The following is a 23,928-nucleotide window of genomic DNA, read 5'->3' on the forward strand; positions in this document are numbered from 1 at the left end:
ATGAATTGGAATTAGTCATTTGTTCCGGTGGAGGGAAGAATCAAAAATAACCATCGTGTGAAAGACCACAAATCACTATTGAATAGTCCCGGGAGTCTGGTTAAGGTGGGTACGGTGTTGACAAAATGATGCTAATCGTAGTGCTAATACCTGTTCATTGTCGTTACTAATACATTGCGTGCGAGGAGGCGCGGAAATTATCGTTACAGCCAGTTCGAGCCAGGTGGTCTACCATATTTGAGTGGGAACTTTACACGGTCTTTGAAATTGTATAGGTTTCTAAAGTTTAAAAACATTTCGGCCATAACAATGCTCTCCGTGGACGTTTTTTTTTTGCGGGGGGGGGTGAAAAAACATCTCGTGGCTGTTGAGAATCGGAAAAAAACCGTTTAGCTAAAAAACGTGTCGTGGTGCATGTTCGTCTTGGCCGAAATTATGAACTCTATCTCTCTCTGAGGCACAGTAACTATTACGTGGTCTATATCCATTAATGAAACCAGTAAAAATGCATTCGTACTATCAATATTTCCTCATTGTGTTATTTTCCTGTTTGGACATGTTAGAAACGGTGTTCCTAGCATATCATAAAGGGGAATATGGAGTCACACACGAATGAAAAGGCAGCACCGAAGCACAATTAAGCTTATCCATCCTTGCAGCTACTGAGTAACCATAACTAAGCAAAGTAAAAGAAAACCACCCGAGGAAAAAGCTTATAGTCTAACAAGAAAACCCCCGCCCATATCGGAAAACAATACGTATCTAGCTATAGTAATGATGTCTGTTTCCCAGTTATTAGCTGGCACGAGCTTGCAGATACTGATATGCGTCTTCAAATTAGCAATAGAATGCCAGAACGAGACGCATTGTGTTGAGAAAAAAATATTTTGCCTCTTCTTAAAAATCGCCCCTTGACATTAACCCAGGTACCAGTAATTCCCATGTAAAATCCAATGTGTATTGATCGAACCCATGCAGACAGCGAATATTTGTAATCAGCTTTCTTTATTGTTAGAAACAATTAAAACATTGCTTGTGGAAACAATTAAGCACTTACAAATTGAAATATTACAAAATGTAAACAAAATCAAAACAAACTAAACTATACTTTTGATGTTTTCAAATGAAAATGGCAGCGCTTTCCCGGTGTGGGCAAAGATATAAACCCAACAGGCATAACCAAGCACCACTGGAACTATGTATACTAAGCCCACTTTTTGTCTCATCGCATGAATCGTTCTGCTATCTTCATCATGTCAAATCGAACTGCGCCATGCAGGCAGACAAACGGATTCGACCGCCCCTGGATATTAAAATCCACCTTAGACGATGTTCTCGCATATATGATCGCCTAATTGATGATTGTAATTGATCTTCTCCTTTGACTAATTCGATCAAGCAAACTCCTGGAATTAAATGATGATTTCATTAATAAGTGGCGGATATTATAGGTCGCTTTGTGATGTCATAAAATAGCTTGATAAATAGGTTACTGGTGGAGGCTTCAATTGCAATCAGCCGACATGCAAATTTAAGAGTCAGTTTGTGTGGAGAAGAGAGAAAAAATGTATTGGATTGGCATGTTTAGAAAGAATAGCAAAATAATTTTTTGATCATTGGAGATTGCAAAACTACTTTTTTACTATGTTGAAAAGTTGGAACTAGTAAAAATATTAGGATGGGTGGGTGCAAGGCTCGATTTGACTATAAACTGTCCTTCGAACCAGATATAAGTGGCTAAATTATAATCGTCACGTACGTTTCGAATGGCACTTTTTCGCAACATTTGGACTTAATTGCCCTGATACGTTCTCAAGTTCTCATATTTCCTGCAGGTGAAGCCAAATTTGTGGAGTTTTATATGCAAGAAAGCGTTAGATGCAAAATATTGACAACGGCTTTACGAGAAGTGACAATGCATTACTCTGAGGTATCAAGTGGATCATCTAAATCCTTAATGGTATTTTGCACTTCACCAAATTACCATCATCTAACATTTTGTCATAATGGCCTTGACCTTTTGTGGCCGTAGTGGCCTCCATACTACTTAAAACCTAATCTCATCAGTTAAATGCATACGACCGGAGGACTCGGAGTACTCTTAAAAGAATTATCTAAAAAGAATTGTTTCTGAGAAATGTACGGCATTGTCAAGATTGTTACAATCCATTTAGAACGGGTTGTTGTCGTTGCATCCCAAATGTACACTTGAAGTAAAATGAATTTGAGAAATTACTGATGTGGGAAAGATAAATTTTTGGATTGCTTTGTCGAATCGGTCCTCATGTAGTTCTAGTTGTTACACAACGTGCTTTATGTATGGATAAACAAAATTCGATTGGTTAATAGCCAAAGTAAGGAAGGTAAAGCAATCAGTTAAGATTCAAGGACAGTTCATGAAGCAACTTCTACAAAAAATAAACCTGCATTTATTATATATCGGCCTATTTGTTTCCGTTTAAGTTGGTCAGAACATGTCGGTCAAACAAATTGATATCATATGTTTTTGCTGAACAGAGCCTTCAGTTTCCTGAATGGAACGATACATTATAACAAATCCATCGTTCGGCAGAAGACCCAGTAAACGTTCTACAGTAACACATACAAGGTGCACTTCAGTAAAATATAAAACAAACAATATTAACAGATGAAGAACAAACCAGAGAAAAATTATAGATATAATTGTCCTGAAAGTGACATGAATAACATGAATAGACATGATATTATAGTGCAGAGAATGTTAGACGAATATATTCCCGACCAACTTGCTCCTGATCTATCGCGAGCCATTTGCCTCGGGCAAGCCATAGGTAAAAGGCAGGAAAATGGGACTCAATTGACAGATGTTTGCCCAGACATGTCTTTTGACTCGTCCATGTCAAGATGCGACAGGAAATACAAGTATCTCTTTTCAGATGTACTGTGTTGTCAAGGGCAATGTATTGATCAAACAGTGAGAAAGTTTCATTCAATGTCGCGGAATGTGGACTTGCTTTCATGGAGTGAAGGTCATGCCTGCGTCACTCTAGTTTTCTTCGAAGTGTTTTTACATGTTTATCTCTCTAGCATCGACTTTCCTGGCCGCCAGTGTAGCTATTCTCTTAATACTGACGCAAGTCAGTATTTTATGTTTAATAGTAGGATTCAATTTGATGTTTAGACAGGGAAACATTTGTTACTCTCAAAAAAATGCAGACATGATAATGAATCTCAATTCGCAACAGCAACTATAAATCTCTTTCACGAGAGGTTTAGATTTAATGAAGTTTTAAGCGGACTCTTCTGGAGCAAATTGCTGAAACTAACTGATCGCACTGTGTGATTTAAATCCGTCATTCTTGTGTATAAATTTCATTCATTTGAAGGAATTACTGATCCGGCGTTTTGCTACATTATCTTGCCAAAAACGACGACTCGCATGACAAGAACAAAAAAATCTAAACTATGCAACAAGCCGTCTGTGACATTAGAGTGAGGTAAAACGATCATGAATCTTTGCCACTAGTCGCAATGCATGTTTTAATTAGGTAACCGGGAGCTTGTTAGCCTAATTTAGCATAGGGTGTCTGCTTTGATTGCCAATGAGGGCGACATTACTAAGGGTGTCATTGGATCAACTATACGAGACTGAAATAAAACTATGCCACGACATCTCGATATCAACCATCACAGTTAACTTATTTCTTTCAGAATAGGGCACATACGCATTGATGTAAGTAGGTCAACTGGTTTACAGACTCTACGCTGCAACTGTACATCTACCAACTAATATCGGTGATAAATTTAAAAGTTCATCTAAGTCACAGTTGTAGTTAATTAACTTTCTGCAGCGTTTAGCTTACCGTACTTAACTTGTTCTGTAACTTACCCTGACACCTTTGATTGATAATGATTGACATTCAAAATGGTGTAATTTGTTCAACTTGGTGAAAAATCTCGTCACAACATCACGATCACCTTGCTAAACCTATGATGTATCACACAGCAAGATGTAAAACGTTGATCTGGTCAAAAGGCACGTAAGGAAGCGTGTCCTGACACAGACAACCACTGCTCTATACCCCCAACTTCCCTACAGAGAACCACAAATCCCTTGTCACCGCTACCACACGGGATTAGTCACCTCGGCTAAAACATCACGACGGGGGACTTGATTCCTCTGTTATGTCGCCCGACTCTCCAACCCGACGTGACATGATAGACGCCACAGAAGTCAAACTCTGTCCATCAATGCTGCAGTAGCCTCAGGGGCTATTAACACCGTCTCCTTCGGTGGCTTCATTGGCCAGTAAAATATGCCCGTTCCTAACACTCATGCGATTCCTTGTCATCATTACCAATATTTCTACCTCTGAAATGATCGGACCATCATTATATCGGCGTTTCGTGACTAAATAGCTTTTATGGCCACCTGGTCCGTGCGAAGAGCTAGAGATATTTAGAGAGATGTTCGGATCTTTGTGTTTGACCACTGGCAGGGTCATGCTTGATAAGCTAGATACGGCCATCGTCATCTGACCGCTTCCACAAAGCCAACATTCATAGCTTTGTCCACAACAAGGCTACGACGAAAGCGGGTAAAGGAAGAAGGTTATAGGTAATTTGTACGATTTGGCTTGAGAAGATTGACTTGTAACTAAATGTCATTAGCTTTCGTCGTTTTCATTGAGAGTTTTATTGAAACCAAATATATACAAATCACTTCTTTTGCGGATTACGAAATTCCTTTGAATTTTTTTATCAGAACATTTTTCTAGCGATATACATCTTTGCAAATCTCATATCTCACATCAGCGTCAGATTTCTACTGTTCCTGTTGACGCTAATCATATTGAGAAAAGAAGCTGCTATATAGAAGCAAACAGTAAATAAACTGAGTAGCAGCCTGAGGCGACAGTAAATGAGCAGTGGGCTTATAGATCGCCAACTAATGGCATTCGGACGCTCAATGGTGACCAAGGTTAAAAGGCGTGCGATTGGCCTTTGTGGTTTTAGTTGGGAGAACTTGCGATGCGTAAACACAATTTTTGACTGCTTCTTTTGGATGCAGAAAGTTGAGCACGGTTGTCATTAAAAATCATACAGAACAAGCGTGTCGGAATCAAAGACTCAAAATTCAATGAAACTTCTTTTGGAGAAACACAAAGCCTTCATCTTTCATTACAAATTTGATTTATTTGAAAAATGTTCATGAAGTGAAATTAATGAATCTTAACAATGATTAAAAATGACAAGGATATTATTCAATCCACAATGATAATTAAAGGAGAAATAAAATCTCATTATCAGACGATTTGGTGACTCTGAAAGCACGATCGACGTTCTTCCAAGTAGGTTCTGTTGGCACGATGCTCATAGCCGTAACTTTCGCAACAATTTACAAGTCACGTCATCAGAGTGACAGAAAAAGTCATATCTGCGCAGCTCTGTCATTCCAGGTCGGGAGTCATAAACATATTCATTTGAAGGATGAGAACAAATAGAATAGAACAACGCCCATGACAAGCGCGTGGGATAGACAAACGGATGTATCTGCGCAGCTTCCGGTGCTGTCGCTGAGTCTATTACAACCAGACAGCTGCTCATCTCTTGACTAGCACAGAAAATACCCACAAATAAGAAGAAGTTGCTCTCCCTAATTTGTTCGCTCCAACCTCATGAATATTAGTCAAATTGCGTTGTAGGGCAATTGACAGGGTTGGTTTATTGTAACATACTCTATACATGTATTCCAGCACTTGTAAAAAACCTCACCTCAGAAGTAAATATCATCTCCATTAAGCCTGCCTCGCCACTGACAAATGTACAAATTAAGTACAAATGAGCTCAATGCGGATCGCTTCAAGAGAATACTAGTCTACATTAGTATCGTCACGGAGGAGTTTTGTAAAATAGTTCGACACAGAAAAAATATCCTCTCAGCAATAAACCATCCATGCCATACCATTGGCATGTTTCGCTTGCACCGAAGTCGATTGATTGAGCCAGTCCCTGGACTACTGGTAAAAACTTCAACCTCAAGCATGAATCGTGACAAAATGTCCACGCAACAATAAATATCATTAAGCGGCGAGTTTGAGACAGCCCCATTTCTACAAAAATTCAACTTCGAGAGTCAATCATGACAACTGCATGGTTGCTAAAGAAACTAGCATTGCGAATCAGATTGCGGTCAATCTTGAACCATAGGCTTTCAATGCGGCGACTGAAAATTAGCATTCACGTGACACCACCGGTCGCTGATAGGCAATTGAGGGATTACTTCCTAAATTGCAGATCGAAACGTGATTCTATAGTTTTTTGGTGATATTTTCCACCTATTGAACTTGGTGACATCGGCCTAATGAAAGGGTACACTTCGGCAATTTAGACTTAGTTGTCGATTTTTTTCGGGGGTGGGGTCGGGGGGGGGGGGGATGAAATGAAACAATACAGTACGTCTTGTCGATAATCGACGATAAATAGTCAGAAACATACTCCTACGTGATGAAAGATACCGAACGCTGAACCGAATGATTTGCTGCAATATGATTTCTTTTGCGTCCCCAATATGCCGAGAATCAGATGCCCTCCCACACGACATAATCTACACTCGTCCCGTGATCCATTTCTTGATTACTACACAGGTTGTCTATCACTTCCCCAAATCACGTGTTGGTCGTCCATTGATTAATTTCAACATGATTTCTTCATTATCGATATTGCTTATCGCACCAGAGATAAAGCTCTACTGACGATTTTAATCAAAATTCAATCTTTAAAGTCTCTGCGGAGTCGGTTGAATGAGAACGATTGGAATTCATCGAGCGAAGAGGTCTTGGTCTGTTCGATGATAAATATCTTTCTGACATAGAATGAAACCTAGATATACGCCTACTTCACCTGTACCCGGTTGTTCAAAAAAAGTCAGACACTAATTTGGGGTAAACTTTTCCTTTGGGCTAAGTCTGTTTCGCTGAACTGAAGGAGAAGAGTCCAGTTAGCTTGTTGTAAAATGAAGTACTCGTTTCACATAGATCATAACTAGAAAAAAGGATGTCTTCTTGAAGGCTCAGGGAGAACAGAAAATTTCTAAAAGCCTTTCAGGTGAGTTTCTTCTAACTGTATTCCCAAATTAGATTTGATGAAACAGCGTTGCAATAGCAGGCGTCAGAATTTCCCGAGGCAACCCAGTTTGTAGATTGACCAATCAAAAGGATGAAGGATATTGGCTTCGTGGCGTCACGAAGAGAAAATTATAGATTTATTTTTTACGAAACTGGTGATTGGTTTGAACGTAACTTGAGGACAAGATAAATCCTGTTATCTTTCAGTCCCACATTCGCACCACCAGAAGAAAACTTTCCCATGCGGTTTAAGCGGTCAAGAGTTGAACATGAAGTTAAGTGACTAACAACATAAGCCACATTGGCGTGGACACAATTTTGAATGAGGTTAACAGGCACATCATTGCCCAAGAGGAATTTGTTATAATCAATGATATTACTCGGTCTGTGGTGCAGTGTATAAGCAAACGTTGATCCTGTCTAGTTCTCTCACGCGATTGATTTTGATGACCGCAGTCTCGGCTCTTGTAACAAATCGTTTCCGTGCAAAACCTACGAAGCATTCTATTGGTCCATTAAACGTAGTCACAAATTACTGGATGATCTTTTAGATCTTGGGGAATGAGGTGCATGTCCAACACATCATGGCGAATTCAGTGATTGTTTTACACGCTTTTACGCGAATCATTTATTTTTTGTGCGCGCTAGCGTTGATTATTCAATGAAAATCGACAATGAAAGAATTCTTTCAACGGAATGTAATAAACGATAAAAGAGCGCTTGCTAGCGCGGCGTTTTTCTTGAGAAAATTTTGTGAGATGTATGCAAAGTAGCCGTGGGAATGAAGACCACGCTTCTCCTCTGACTCAGACGTTTGATAATCACTGTCAAAGTTTACTCGATGATGAATGTCCTAGAAGAAAAGTGTTCGCGGTGAATGATTGTGTTTTAAGGATTGATACCGAGCTCCTGGGTGGAGCAAATGCTAGCCAAAACCAAGACGACAGCCGAGGATTTAAGTGAAATGATTAACGTTCAGAAAAGGAGACACAGTGGTTTACATTGTAAAAAGAAATTTGTGTTGCATCCAAGGTGTTTTAGACGTATGGAATGTAGAACAGTTCCTATAAGAATAACTTGTAGGTCTTGTCAAACGACGAGGATGCGCTGTTAACGAAAGTAAGGTAAAGCGGGGAAGACCTGAAGGTCATCAGCTGATTGGATAAAGTGATGAAAGCCCAATTATCAACTTACACTGAAACATTTTCGTTCTTGAAAATTGCTTGCCAACTGGACTACGCGTGTCTCATTGGGTTAATTTAATGCGTCCTTGCCTTTAATCAGTCCGTAAATGCATTATCTCTAAATCTTTATTGACCAAATTATTTCACAGTAACCACGCTTGTGCGCAGTAACGTTACAACCGATGATGATAAAACGTGATATGCATTGGGAGTGCGGTTTTGATGAGATCGTCGAATGCTTGACGGAAGACAGGACTTGGGGTCGCGGTCCGGCATCTCCGTGCATTTTGGTAGTGCATGTACGATACCGAATACCGAAATATGAGTAGCTTATATGTATAGTTTGGGAAGTCAAACCCTCATTTTAGAACCGTTCGCCTTTCTATTCAAAGACTTTCGTTAGATACATCTGCCACACGATTTCGCAGCCATTTACCTTTGCTCCGTCTGCTCCCAGCTAGCTTTAGGCCCTGTCTTGCAGAAAGTTCGAGCAAATTCCTAAGCGCTTAGTCAATCGGCTACCAACGATAATAATGAATAACATCATTCTTAAGTTCGTCGGCTACTAATGAATGTTTTAGAAATACCATTTGGAAAGCTCTTTGTTAAGTATGTTTTATAGGTCTGAGACGAAACGCCTAATGGTAAGGCCAAAGGATTAATCGTACATTCTAGGCTAAACCGAATCAAAGTTTCATCTAAACTCGATAGTCCTGAAAGGGAGTCGTTAGTCTCCGGTATCGAAGAAGGTGCCAGAACGATCAATAAAAAATCCTTTATTGATTAGCCACTTAACGTGTTCTATCAACCTTAAAAAAGGACATTTCGGTATATTTGGGCTTCCTATAAATTCTGCACATTCAGAGACATCTATCAACTTGTGCTCAGTGTAAGTTCCTCGGAAGGGGAGATGGGACTTAAAACGTATAAGTCGTATATATACTGTTAATGAAGACCTGAAGGGCAAAACGCGCACATTCGATTACGTCAACTGACCAAAGGCATTGCACGGACAATCACCAAAATATTACTTTGCTGGCATACTGCAACCAAATTTCATTCTATGGCAAACATGATTTTCAAACCTTGTCAAAAACATGAAGAGGTTGAAATTACTGTATCATAGAGCTTATTGGGGAAAAAACTGTCAAAAGTGGCTTCCAGTCGAAATTTAAATTTTGAACAAGACAGACCATCTGACAACAGCGTATGAAAAATTCAGCACATCATCTCATCAAAATATTGCAATAAGGTACTATTTTATGAATTTATTAAAATCTGTAGAAACTCTCCACTGAAACTAACCAAACAAAAACAGAACTGAGAATAATTCTTCTGTTTTTCTGGAACTATTAGGATTCAAAGCAGATACTTGGTGCTTTGATAACCTTTTCAAGCTTATGAAATTTCCATTGCATGGGAGTTTCTCAAATTCCTCGGTTGATGTAGCCGAGCAGCTATATCAAGTTCCTTGACGCATTAGTTTGATGCAGGTGCATGTGCATGTGAGTATGTATTCATCATTAGGTATTTGTAATGATCACATTCACAAAATCACTTTACGGTTTGTCATATTCATGATATCAATCAGAAAGAGAGGTTATCCCAAGATGCCCAAATTTCCATACGAACACAATTACAATGTTCATTATGACAAAAGATGTATTTGTAACTAAACACCAAAGGTAATATTCTTTGAAATGATTAAAATGCAGTACGTGCACTCGTTTATGCAATCGGATATAACGTTGAATAAGCTATTTTTTGTTGTTTAGTGAAATTTACAAGGCTTGTTCCTGGGGGCTTGTTCAAGCTGCATCGCGTGTAATTAGAACATGCAGTACTCATTGAGAATCCCCCTCTCAAAAATCCGTTTGTAGTACCATGAACACTTTTTGCTCGATCCGCTATTCAAAGTCTCTCATGGTTTGAATTTCACTCCCCCTTCAGCTAAGTCTTTCATGTGCTATGCTTTCTTTACAGCAATTCTAGAACAAATGTAGGGAAATTGAATACCGATGCTGGCTATCATAAAACTGTCCTTTCATATTTATGCAGTAGTGAAATGCAACACTTGCAGCAGAACCTGTACCTGGGAGTAGTAACGGGGGCATCTCAGTCGAAGTGTAGCTATAAATAGCCAATGTCTTTCTTTTCTGTACAAATATGAGTGTTGACATTGAAACTGTACTGGCTATAAACATTTGACCTATAAATGACTTGTAAACCCTCCTTTCATTTTTATGTTCTCAGCTGGCCCTTACTTACATGTACAGCCTTAAAACGTTAGAAAGAAACAAATCAAGAATTTATTGTTTCAGAGATATATCCCAGAGACCATTTTCTTCGAATGTTACTCAAATGTTACAGTTCCAAGATTTCTCCGGAAGTAATCTGATCATTCGTCAAGCAACTCGTGCTATTTACATATTGAGTTAATAGACACACGAATCGTTTTGGCAAAGAAACTTGGGGCATGAAAGCTAATCCAACCATGAAAATGTGCAACATCGTTTCGACATGAACCTAATGAGGTTCACTCGACCTGAAAACGATACTGCAAGGTTGCATAATATCTTTCCTGGATAATTGATACAAATTAAAAGTATCACGTCGTTTCTTCGTTTGCGATTTTTCTCGGGTGTTTGGGAAAAAGTGAGTTTGTTGTAGATGCTTGGGTGATTTTATGCGGAGCTACCAAGGGGGATTTCTTATTGAGCTCGTACGGGTCTGTCGGGTTTGCTTAATCTAATAAATACAGACAAAAATAGTTAGGTGCTGAGCTAAAGACAAGAGAATGCTATATTGAAATGTGTTTTGCCCGAGATTCTGAAAAACTATTCAAGCCACTTTCTCAAAAGCTCAAAATCCTATATCTCCTGCACAAACTGCTAGTTTAGATTTTCTACCACAAGGTTTATCACTAACGATTTTAATTTGCCAAACTTTTGTCATGCAACAATTAATCAACTTGAACGATTTATCTCCATTCGCTATTGAAACGTAATCTAATCTGCCTTACCCCTGTAGCTTTGAGAAATATATGACTGTTCATTATTTGATCACTTAAACAATTTACAAAGGAACTTGATTCACCCCGGTGGCACCTCGTTATTCCAAGTCATGAGAATGTTCAGTCTTGGCCTGCTCAGTTAAGCCGCACTGTCTGACACATTGTTAGACCTATACACCTTTCCAGAAATGGGGCGCTGAGTGTCCGAAATAGTGATGTCATAAGGGCTAGGCCTTATGGTGGAGGGACAAAGGAGATAGTCATGGTTGACCAACACACTTGAATGCCTTTAATGACGGACAAGGGGGAAAAAGTTAGTTCCAATGCAAGCCACCAATTTCGGGAAGCATGTATAATAGCTCGCAGCAGCTGACGAATCAACTTTGTTTCACTGATTTTCAACTCACATTATTGAGGTTTTTACAATTGACATCCCTTAATTTTCTCTCTTCTAATTTCTGTTACCATGATTTTATAAATAATTGATTTAACCTTAAAACTTATATCCATGTTAGTGTGCTTTTAGGAGCAACATTATCGTTTGTCTAGCGTGGGATAAAATACCAGGAGGTGAGGTATCCTTTACTCTTTTAGAATAAGGCTCCTTCAGCAAAATATCAAAACGATATCAAATGGGGATTTCAATTCAACACTGTTACCTTTTTAATGTGCTAAAACAATTAAATTTGCTCGTTATCAAATCGGAATGAAAAATAAATGGATCTGATATTATTGGTTTTCAAATTCTAGATTGAAGCTGTTCAAAGAACAGTTGTATTACCCTTTCAAATGACGTCAGTAGGATTCGCCAGGGTGATGTTTAGCTCAAGGATGTAACAGGGAATATTTCTCCACAAAGCTTACGCTTGGTTGAATAAAAATCATAAAACACACTGTATCATACGCTCTGTTTCAATAATAGATCAATAGCTCAAAGCGAAAAAGGGTATCGCTTTCCCAGTTTTTACAAAATTGATCCAAGCAAAACAAAGGAAGGGGAAAAAGTAGAGTACTCTCGCATTGAATATGATTCAAATATAGGCAAAAACCCGTGTATTATCTGCCGCAGGTTTTATAATCGAACATTTTATTTGTATTTTAAATTTTCGTATTTTGAACAGTTCTTCGTTTGTGCGAGAGCATATTTTTAAGTAATGTGTTTTTGAAACAAAGGTTTCGACAACGTGTTAATTCTTTATGCTAATAATTTTGACATTCATCCAATTCTATGATGAAACCCCGAAACAATATCTCGAAACATAGATGAAATTTGAAAATAATAGACGCCACTGACGAGGATTTTGAATGCTGGTAATCCTCTAATAAATCCATCGTAGCAGGTTTTAGTACCCCATGCCTGCAGAAGTTGACCATGCGAGCAGCAGTTGGTTCCCAGACAGTCCAGAACATTTTGGACTCTCCAGCCAATGAATTGGACAAGGTCTTGAAATATCGAGAGGCCGCATATATTGAAAACAACTGGTGCCACGATGATTCCATATGAGTACAAGGTTGACAAAGTCTTTCAATCCAAACACGAGCGCAAAAAGAGACACCTTTTTGTCACATAAGTACTTCTTCGTGACCTTTAGAAAATGATAATGGCAAATTGATGATAGTATATAGTGTACATCATATCCTCTTACACACTTTTGAGTAATGAACGCACTTTTATTGGCAGACTAATAGATCGACGACGCCGGCACAGACACACGTGCTTTTTTGACGACATTCTGGATTTTTTTAATACATGTACGAACTACAGGAAAAATAGAGGAACAAATAGTTCATCTGGAGCCTGCGGCTGTGGTCTAGGCAGAGAGAGCTTTTTTAGATATCATTAAGTATAGACCTCGGTACACCCTCAGCCAGTGTTACACTGTGTGTACAGTACATGCCTCTCGTTGAATTCATACAATGAACTGGAAATCTTTAAAGCCGTTGGACTTTTTTGAACGAGCCTAAACTCTTTGTAGTTTGGAAGAGGTATACTTTTAAGATTTTTTTTCAAGTCAAAGATACCTGTTCGTCGTGGAATACTTCCTTGCCTCTAGAACCCAGCCTGTGTTATCACGAGACTCCGGATCCTGTACAATGTACACTTTCACTAAAAGTAAGGTTAAGCTTATTTTGTTGTTGGAGAACATAACTTTCATGATGGCAGTAGTTTACAGTGATTACACATGATCATTAGAACAATATTTCAGTATCTTGTAATAACGATATTTTTCTTACTATACCGTACGTACATGTACATACATTAAACCAAGACAGAAAAACTTAAATCTTTTTGAAAAGTGAATCATCACCGCACATGCATGCTGTGAAATAACTAAGTCATCGGCTGTGCTGTGGTTTACATGTACATGTACATCGGGCAGAATCTCAGAGATAGTATCTTGCCAATGACAATACATGCATTATAATATGTTAGAGAGGTCCTGCAAAAATATTGAGTGTTATAGTTTGGTGTGTGTCATCTTCGACATTTTACCCCATCGTAGAAATCCCTACCATTGCGGAAAAACCCTGACCTGTCGCATCATTCAGCGCAAGGTGTTTGATTGCATGCATGGTCGATGGGGATTGCGTGCCAACGCGAAAGTAATCAAACAATGCCCAAGAGACTTGGAGCCCTAAAAAGATGTTGGAGGCGGTGATGAGTGCAGGTACATGTACTACGACAGGCACAATATTACCGGCAATCACAAGGTATTGGAATTTTCAGGGACATCTGTTTCTTGCCAAGGAATGTTTTGTTTTCATCACGACCGTAGTCATGGTAGCGTCTGGTGTTTGGACAGCAATGTTTTCGGTAACTGAGTAAGCTGTTCCACAAGAAACAAGATGAAGAATCGCAACATCGTCTTGTGTGTCTACAATGTTCAAAGTTACTCCACTTTTCAAAGTCAGCCCATATGTGAGGGTACATGTATCCCATATCTAGCAGAGGAGGAAAATATATTCTGTCAGGGACACGCCATATCATATCCTAGGGGTGCGTCACATTCTCTCCGGGTGTTACAAAAATTCAGATTCCAGTTCGCGCAGAATTCATTGATTATTGGAAAATAGCGGTTCGCTATTGTTTTAATTTTTAATTCATTACACTAAACCTGGATCCATGAAATATAAATTCGCGGATTGCGGTAGGGATTGTTCTCGATGCCATGTCGACGCTACGTGACCATCTGGAGTCTTCTTAAAACAATATTCATCCCTCACAAAAGGGCATCAAGTTGTGATATGTGAAGGATGCTTACACCACAAACAAAATCAGTCCCTTTAATTGATGATTGTACATTTGCAGTGCGGATATAAAATTTGGAAAATTTCTTCCGACTTCTGCCGACCGTGGTGTGATTTCAAGGCATCAAGGGAGTACAATGTATTTGGTATCAATCAAATATTTACACATGTTGACAATATAATGTCAATATTGGCAAATCATTATCCGAGGTTTGATTTTTGATCGATGTTCAATGTTGACACCCTAGGGTATTTATCTTTAGAATGTGTAAATTGAACTATATCATTTCTCTCAAGCAACATATTTATTCTGTGGCATTTCAATAATACTTTATCACATTTCGTATTAAAGTGTCGTGTTTAAAAATTAAAAATTCATCGGGTGTAAGGTTTCGCGCGTGGGATCTCCGTTCTATAAGGTTGCTGCTTCAAAGGGGTAAAAGCGAGCGCGAAGGTTTCATTACGGTGTTACGGTTCATGTGTCAAACTCAGATTTCGTCTGAGATATGCAATGCTCTAAACTATTTCAGCAGATTGGTTAAGATGATATAAGAACACCTCTTGCTCTCTCAGAGGAAATTGATAAATACTCCAGTTTTACCGTTGTACATGTAAGACCATTTTTGAATGTACACGTATTCAAGAAACGGGTGAAATATTGCATACGATCGTTCGATCCCATTCAAAATGGATAGATAGTGGGTCGGCGACACCAAATTGTTTTAAGGTCCTGACTTCATGTTCCGGTTTGCTCTTTCAGTTGCTTTCATGGTAACTAATGGAGTGGTCTTAGACCGATGAAACTGAGCAAAGGAGCAAATGTATTTCTTTTAAAACTGTAATTAAGTAATGAAAGTTCGTGTTAAGCTGTGAATTCGATTATACAAAAAGGGTCTTATCTCCTGAGTGTCCAATTCGCTTGATTCAAAACAGAACTGCTTTTTCATGTCCTTAACTTCTCTCACCTTTGTACCGTCTTGAAACTTCTTGCGACATGAAGCCCTTCTTAGTAGTACTACATCGAGAATTTCCATCACGGTCTCTCATTAAGTTTCAATCCTCGCAAGGCTTTATAGGGTGATAGTCCAGACACGCAAGGGAATAAGAAAAATTGACTTTAACAGCTGTCTGTAAATGAATTCCCGAGATCAGGGAATTAGGCGAGTTCTATTCTCATGAGTTGATCACGTGCGCTTCGTACCATCCGGGCTCATCCATAATTATCAAAAAAAGATCTCTAAAAAAGTGTAGGTACATTCACAGGAGAGGCCGAAAGTCCAGGATAGGTAGTTTTCGCAAATCCCCGAAACGCCACGCAACGCGAACGCTTATCCCATTGTTCAAGCTCCTGATAACGATGTCGAACAATGGGACAGGCGTTCACGTTGGCGTTTCGGGGATTTGCAAAAACTCACTCAATTTACCAAATACCTGCACCGGCGGATTTTTTTTCGGAGCGGAAAATGCTCCGGTGGCCTTAGCAGCACAAGCAAGAAGCATAACATACAATGTAGATCTAAGTAATCAATTCAAATAAGCATAGCAGCATTTCTCTTGGTATGAGGATGTCGCGACTTCTACCTTGCACCTTTGGCTTCACTCTGATAAGAGGATAACACCCACAAGACTGAACTCCTAAGAAATTGATCTAGAACATGTTAAACACCTTCTTTAAGGTGAAGAAGTTTTTCTCCCCGGGGGTGATACAAGACAAAATGTAATAGAATATCTGGGTACTTAGGCTACAGAATTATAGGTAAAGTTCATGTCATCACTAACAATGTAACTAGTCTCTTGTGGTGCCCTAACGATTCCCCGTGGCCATAGTTTCAATATCATAACACAATAGGGTGTCTTGTATCAAAAAATAACAAAACAAAATGTGCGCTTATGAACCTCGATCAAAATTAGCGTTAATGTCAGAAGAGGTTAAGGGGGTCTTGTATCAAAAACAGAACAAAAAGCACCCTTATGAATCTAGATAATGACTTAGTTGATTTTTTTTCTTACAGGAATGCAGCTGTAGCCTACTTTTAGGTTGGATATTCTGGCGAGATAACAAGCCAAACAGAATGTGAATGGTGCAGAGAGAAAAGACTGAAATGACGCAGGTTGCGATAAATAGTCACTTTTCAACAAATAAACCACACTCTTGACGATATACACAAATGAAACTACCCTATCTATCATTGCCCTTCAAACTTCGAACAAAGGTGCAGAGAGTCGAGTAGATCCATCATTTGCCAACACTGATAAGAGTCACAGCGTCAAGCCGTAAGGGCGCTGGAAAGATCCGATCATGCAGCCTTTCGCTAACCTTTTATGCTTTTCATGATAGATCACCAGTCTGTCGCATTTTTCAATATGTATGTTTTGTGTTTTGCTCTCCAACCTTGTCACTGTTGGTGTGGAAAAGGGACTGCTAAGATAACATTGCATTGTTGTTCGAGCTCTTCATACCCGGCGATGTGATCATTCGTTGTTTTAAGCAATCTTGACACAAGGCAACCATACTGCTGTAAATACGCATGAAAAACAGCAAAAACCTACTACATTTGATGTATTAAAATAATCTTTCTTCACAGTAATACTCGAAGTGGAACGATACAATGCGGTTAGATCCATTGGTCAAGAGCAAGGATAGAATTAGTTGTGGCCCAACAAGTTCAATTGGTTACGGTAAGTATTGGTGATAACATCACCAGAGCTAGTAAAAATCTTCTCCTATGTGCGTTGGATCTATTCAAGAGTCGGATGGACCAGTTCTGACCCGACAGGTTCAATGGGAATACGATAAGTATTGGCGATAACATCAACGGAGCATGTCTTATTGGTCGTCTGGTTCTCTAATCTCACTAGCCAAGTTTCGACGACACTTCTGCATCCTTATTTTATTCAAGAAGTACATGTATCTTTTATCAAGACATAAATTGATACAGAGTGTATAGAATATGGCCCTTGGGCTTTTTAGTGCTGATATGCTTGTTGTTCGTGTATAAACCTCGGCAACGAATCCCGCAATGCATCACCTTTGTACGGACATGAACCAGATAAAGGACAAAGTGTGAAGCACGAAGCATGTTGCGGTTAGTTAATGTACTGTTATTTTTATGGACGCATGCCATATTTGAAGAAAATACTTCATGTAATTATTTGGCCTCTTATGAACGTTGTCACTAAATAGGAGTAGACTATTGACAGCCTTGTTCGATTTCTGCTGATATAATACAATGTAGATGATATTATGATTCCGCCAATGTAGATTGTACAGTGCTGATTGAGACGAATTTTAAATGATTAAAAAGTAAGTTTGTAAAAGATCGTCAGTTACGCACGTGCAATAACGTCACACGTTGATTCATATAGCACTTTAGAGATAACCCGCCAACTTTTTAAAACCTCAAGTCGAAGTGCCCAATGACGCGCAGTAACGGAATCTTGCGTCTTTAACGAGAAATGTGTCTTTAAGTCTAAAACAACAAGTCAAAAACAAACTTGATAGAAAGCGACATGTGGTATTCCTAAAAACGACAACCGTAGATTAGAAAACAAACTTGTCAAGGAATATTATACCATAATTTCAATATGCCGAAAAGAACGTTTAGGCTTATAGAAATTTTGATTGGAATTTCTCTTGCTCATCGTATTGGATTCACTGAGCGGAACTATACGTCAATGTAAGAGCAACGCTAATAGGGTTTAGATTAATTTCCATCAATAAGGAACAAGACAGTTAACTTCGTTACACGACGGCATCCGAAATGAACCGAGTTTGAAACATAGCATCGATGCTACACACGGACATGGTAGCTCCAAAAGGATGTTTGCGGGTAACTTTTAGTCTTTTATCGGGTATGCCAACATCGAGTTATTATCGAATTCCTAATGTTCCGTTAAGTTGTGGTTATGGAGGAATATTGGCATTTTTATGATACGATGAACAGGTAGCTCTTGTATTATCTCTTTGGAAGAATATGACGACCTCGACACGTAATTTGTATTTGCGTATCAGTTAAAAGATTAAAGCGAAACATGCCGATAATGACGTTACTTTAAAACAATGTAAACCCCCATTATGTTACCCAGGTTTATATGGTGTTTAAGTGGGCAGGTGAACTTCTTTTGGCCTGTTCCAGAATAACACAGCCATCAAGGAACAATAAAAAGGAAGGGTGTCGAAACCTTACAAACACACTACAATTTCCTTTCGATTTAGTCATCGCACGTGCTAACTGCTGTAATTAAAAAGGTTCAGCGCATCTGCGTACTGGTCCAGCCTTGAGGGTTCCGTTGAAAGGAATTAGATATTGAAGAAGTGAAATGTAACGTGTTTCAAAGAAGTTAGATCTTTAACTGATAGGTTTGTAAGTTTGTAAGTTAATGTCGAGAGTTATCAAGTTGTCTAACTGATGAAGTAATGTCTCCCTAGTTTTACTTGAATTTATATGCTTGAGAAGGCTTTCATGCACCTGGTTAAACTAAACACTTCTTCTGTCTGTTGAGAAAGGTAAAACTTTTTAAGATAGAAAAATAAAAAGCAGAACACACGTAAAAAAACCCCCCAGAATAGATGTATAATCATTAGTATTACATGCCTATGTAATGTACATGTAACAAGCGAAATGATAAAAAAACGTAGGTTTGCTTTGAACTAATTGTTCCATCTACCTAGGGAAGAGTTCATCTCTCGCTATAATAATGACAGCATCAAAACAATTCAGATCCAGTTAGTATGTCTGATTCACTTTTAAACCAGAACAAAAAACCCAATCGGTTGATTAAATGAAACACCTCTAGGTATGTAACCGAACGATAACTCGGCGAAGGATAAGGGAAGGATATCGGGAAGAAAAAAAATCTTTAAGCAGTGGGAAAGGGATAAGTATCTTGAAGCTTACGATAGGAACAACCTGATCTCCCAGGGAAAGAAGTATTTTTGTAGTTGAAAATGCTAACTCTTAAAGAGGTACTTGTATGTATACAAATAAGGGCTGTTGGAGAGGAGAAGTCATTGTGGCAAGACCGATGTTCGAAAATAAGCTCAGCGCCTCCGCCATTGTCAGCAATTACCTCTGATGGGTCGAGGCTTCGACTGTCGGTCGTGTTTACTTCTTTATTTGAAAAGGAGAGCAACTCTCTCTCAACAGCATATTAGGTTACCTCCTGGGCCACCTGATATCTCCTATAGCATCATATTACAATATTACGCCCAATATCGTTAACAGAGCCAACAATATCCTATGTAGACGGTCAGCTCTCAACTGTATATTTCTAACGCTTAGAACTTTACTCGGGGCAAATTCTTACCTTCTATGAAGACGTATTGACGCATTTCTAATTAATTAGAATGTAAACGACGCTGTGCCCTCTGAAAGGATGTAATAAGCCACATGTAGTTGGAGTATTCAAACTAGGCTACATTCTCCATGATGTATTCTAGTCTTTATGGTCGCTGGACTACGAATTTCCAGGGTTTCATCTTCTCCCCTATCGGGTGCCACAGTACGGATTATGCATGCCAGCGTGTCCGGTTATTCTTGTAGACATTAGTTTTTTTACAAAATCACCCTAAAATCGGGAACTAGTTCCAGACCAACGCTAAGATAATTATCGAGATATTCACTTTTTAACAAACCGTACGAATGCCGCCGTCCAAGGCTAAGAACGTTAAAGAAATACGACAAAGTAAACAAAGTGGTGCTCTTATTTCTAAGACACACTCTTAATAGCATCCTGCCGCCTTCTTTATCAGGAGGCTGAGAATCTGCTGTCCTTTGAAAACTCATCTAAGGTGGTAATGTACCCTAAAAAATCTTTGTCATCAAATATGCCCATTATCATTGGAGAACGATTAATTGGCGCGATACGGGTTATTGCTATTTTCCGCGAACGTATTAGCAGCTGGCAAGCTGGCTACGATTACTAGACGAAGACGTAACTATGGGAAATAGCTTAAGATCGATAATGTGAGTATAAATAAGTGAATAGAGAGACTATTGGTAACAAGAAACTATGGAGCAGTAACTTTAAGTGCTAGTTGCTATGAATTCTTTTGGACGGTAGGAAAACTGTTGTGCAAACGCAAAGTAAGAATAGTGGGAAAAAGTTCAGAATATCTAGATGAGGACTCGTCTCTCGTGACCCTCTTTTTATGAACCTGGGACTCTAACCACTGTGTCACTGATCTCCAAAGGCCTCGTTAAACATGTTTATTACTTTTACATACATGTGTAAGTGCGCGTTTGAGAGCTTATGCTACTTCAAATGCTTACCACATTTCGTTAGCACCAACGACTAGGCGTAGCGCCGAACAACCATAGAGCGAAACGTCGCAACAACCAACCAACGACATTTCTTGTTTCTTATGAAAAGTGAGAGAGCACCTTTCCATAGAGTTTATGAAAGTTTAAAAACTACAATCAGCTCAGCTTGTGCAAAGCAGAAAGGATACATCATCGTTGTAGCATGTCGTGTCGAAGAGACAAAAACAAGGCATGCTTGTTCAATATCTACGTGGACTGCAGTTGAGATAGACGCAGCGTTTTTCTGAACATCGAAGTATTTCAAATGTTAAACATTTCAGAGGTGTTCGAGCCCCCAGTTTCAAACATTCTTTTCCATAAACGCATTTGTTAAAAAACCTCCGTTAAAAAATACGACGCTCTGCAACCATGTCACCGCAAAGTACATGTAGTTTAAATTGAGTATCCTTCATAAAAGTTGTCCTAAAGTGCTTTTCATTCAATTTCATAGACAGAAAATCTTACTAGGGATAAAATAAGGATGAATGAATCAATCAATCAGTTTTAAAACGTTCTAAATGATAACTCTGCTAAGTTGACGCACTTTGTCAACTTTGAATTCGCAGAGGACAGAAGACAGTTGGAAACACAACAGATATTAAAAAAATAGTATGAATAATGTACCTACCGGTGTGTTTAGCTATGATCCCTATAAAAACGAAGACTAGGTCTATAATATCACCAAGGAATTGTAGTAGTAGTAGGAATCCGTGTGAAGAAGTCTCTGATAGATCGATTTAACGTGAAGCACCTTTTGTAACAACTGAAGAACGATGCCAGCGCGTTCATGCCATGGACAAGACTACTTATAGTTCCCGAGTGAGGGAGCGACCATTTTATTACCGATATCGGATTTCGCTCCGTCGTCATTCGCGTCTGTTGCGAACTCTTCTATTACCTTGAGACAGTTTTAAAATAGAATGCACTCATCTATGTTAGCTGCAATATAGTAATACTATATTCATGTTAGTTCAAAAATATAGTCAATTGTACGCAACTCTTCTTTAGTTCGTTGAGTATTTCATTTGATCGGTGGGCGCAATCAACCGATTTCTCCTCTGCTTCATCCAGCAAGGGAGCAGTCATTTGCTCACTTTACAACATACTTTAGTTTTAACTTGATTAGAGGTTCACGACTATATTGCTTTACTGACGCCAACATAGTTCTATTCTGACTATGGCTATATAAAGTACGACATGCAGTTATGCATGTCGTACTTTATTATAGCCATTTCGGAGGATGAATGTACCATTTGGGTTGACATTTCTTTCGTAGATTTTTCCAGTAGTTATACAAGAAAATCACTAGGGGCAGGTTCTGATGTAAGTCGACGTTGATGGCACGGATCCTAACTCTTGTACCTAGAAAAATAAAAGTGCGCGTTGCCCGTAACCAGAGAACTTTAACGTCTGGGATCGAATCACCGGATATTGTTTTAAGTTCATAGCTAGCTAGAGCCATGTTACACTGTCTTTGAGCCTTTGAGGTTTTCACAAGCTCAGAAACTGTAACGGGCATTCTATTTCTCTGAGAAAAGAAAACGGTACAATGTGCACATGCTGGTAACTTAAATCCAAAAACGACTTTAAGAGCGTAAGAGAGAGAAACTCTCCTAACAAAGCAACTTTATGTCTGATCCCGTTCGCCATTTTAGGGAACCGCATGTAATTTTAGCATCTGGTTCTAAATACTTTCTAAGAATACACCATTTTATCATGTTTGTCTTTGTCTTCTCCTGTGATCAGAGACCTTTACCATCCAGCGATCCCAGTATGCGGTCTTTCTCCTTCTTTATCGCCTCTCCCTTGTTCGCTGCGATTACCAATACCGGACTTAGCTCTCTGATCAGTGACTTTATCCGGCCAACGAGGCTTGTTTCAATTACCATTTGAGTCAGTGCACAACAATGACTTTTACTTCAGCATCATGGTCTTTGAGGTGTATCTTTGAAGCTGTTTAATCGAGTTGAAAAGAAAGAGTGCACAGAACGGCTGGCGGACGTAAAATGAGGCTTTAGTGGCGTCAAGACGTATACACATTTGATTAAGCAATTAAAAACTTAAAGTACGTTACTTTATGAATACTTAAGTCGATGCAGCAAAATTAAGTGACATGTACATTTTCAGATGATTGTAAGAATACTCTAAAGGGTTTGCAGAAAAGGAACTGTTTCACACGAAGTCCGAAGAACCAGCATCCAGGGTGGCGTTGTCTGTAATTTCTCGGGCCAAGCTAAATCACTGTCAACCGTTTTTGTGTGGACCATTATGCAATGATGTATTGTATGTGCATGATTTATCATGATGGTCATCAAAGTCCGGCAACTGGGCGATTGGTCTTATATCGCATAGGTAAAAACACCTGCCTTTGGCAGACTATTAGAGAGGAAGAAATGAAGGCCATCTAGACGGAAACCAATACGAGTGATCAATTTGAGTACCTGCATCCGCCCTAAGCATGTACATGTATCTAATGTATTGATAAAATTATTTCTTGATAAGCTAAAGTACATGTCTGTCCAAAAACATCAGCTGAGTACAGTACGTCAAGGAAGCTTGCTGTGACGTTACTGAAGGTCAAGTTCCATGAAGGTCGAAGAAGGTGTGGAAGTAAATTATTCCACCTGGAAATATTCCTACTCTATTGGTTGAGGGTGTATCTCTCTATACAAGTCAACACTTTCGAATGATAAGCTCACATATCAAGCTGCAATTGGACTTGTTGCCAAAGAGTGTCCTGATATTACCAGAAAATGGTTCGGTCTACAGGACTGGTCAACATTACAAAGGAAGCCCTTCCCCATTCGCCTATTCCCCATATACCTCAGAAGATATAGCAGGTAATAAAATTACGACTTCGTCTACCATTTATCAATACTAAACACCATTTAGCTATGAAGCGTCTCTGTGGATATACTGATACTAGCCTTTTTAAAGACTTAAGCTCTATTTGGTTGAAATGTATGGCTTCCAAGATTACTAGCAATAGCGATTTGAAGGTTCCAACGCCCACATTATGAGTAATGAGCAGGGAATAGGGCGTTTTATCAATAGCTTTCAGGTCTATTGTTAAT

General features: G+C 39.0%; 1 protein-coding gene across 2 annotated transcripts in view; it reads right to left on the reverse strand.

Annotated features, from left to right (window-relative positions):
* The window catches only part of LOC135492104 (buccalin-like), an 83,845-nt gene extending 62,198 nt beyond the window's left edge, over nucleotides 1–21,647 (reverse strand). For both annotated transcript variants that reach the window (XM_064778285.1, XM_064778286.1), the window contains exon 1: nucleotides 21,483–21,647. The gene's annotated coding sequence lies outside the window, so the exon portion shown is untranslated. The remainder of the gene's footprint in view (nucleotides 1–21,482) is intronic.
* Between the last annotated feature and the right edge of the window lie 2,281 nt (nucleotides 21,648–23,928).

Source organism: Lineus longissimus, chromosome 8 (genome assembly GCF_910592395.1).
Source record: "Lineus longissimus chromosome 8, tnLinLong1.2, whole genome shotgun sequence".
Classification (NCBI taxonomy): domain Eukaryota; kingdom Metazoa; phylum Nemertea; class Pilidiophora; order Heteronemertea; family Lineidae; genus Lineus; species Lineus longissimus.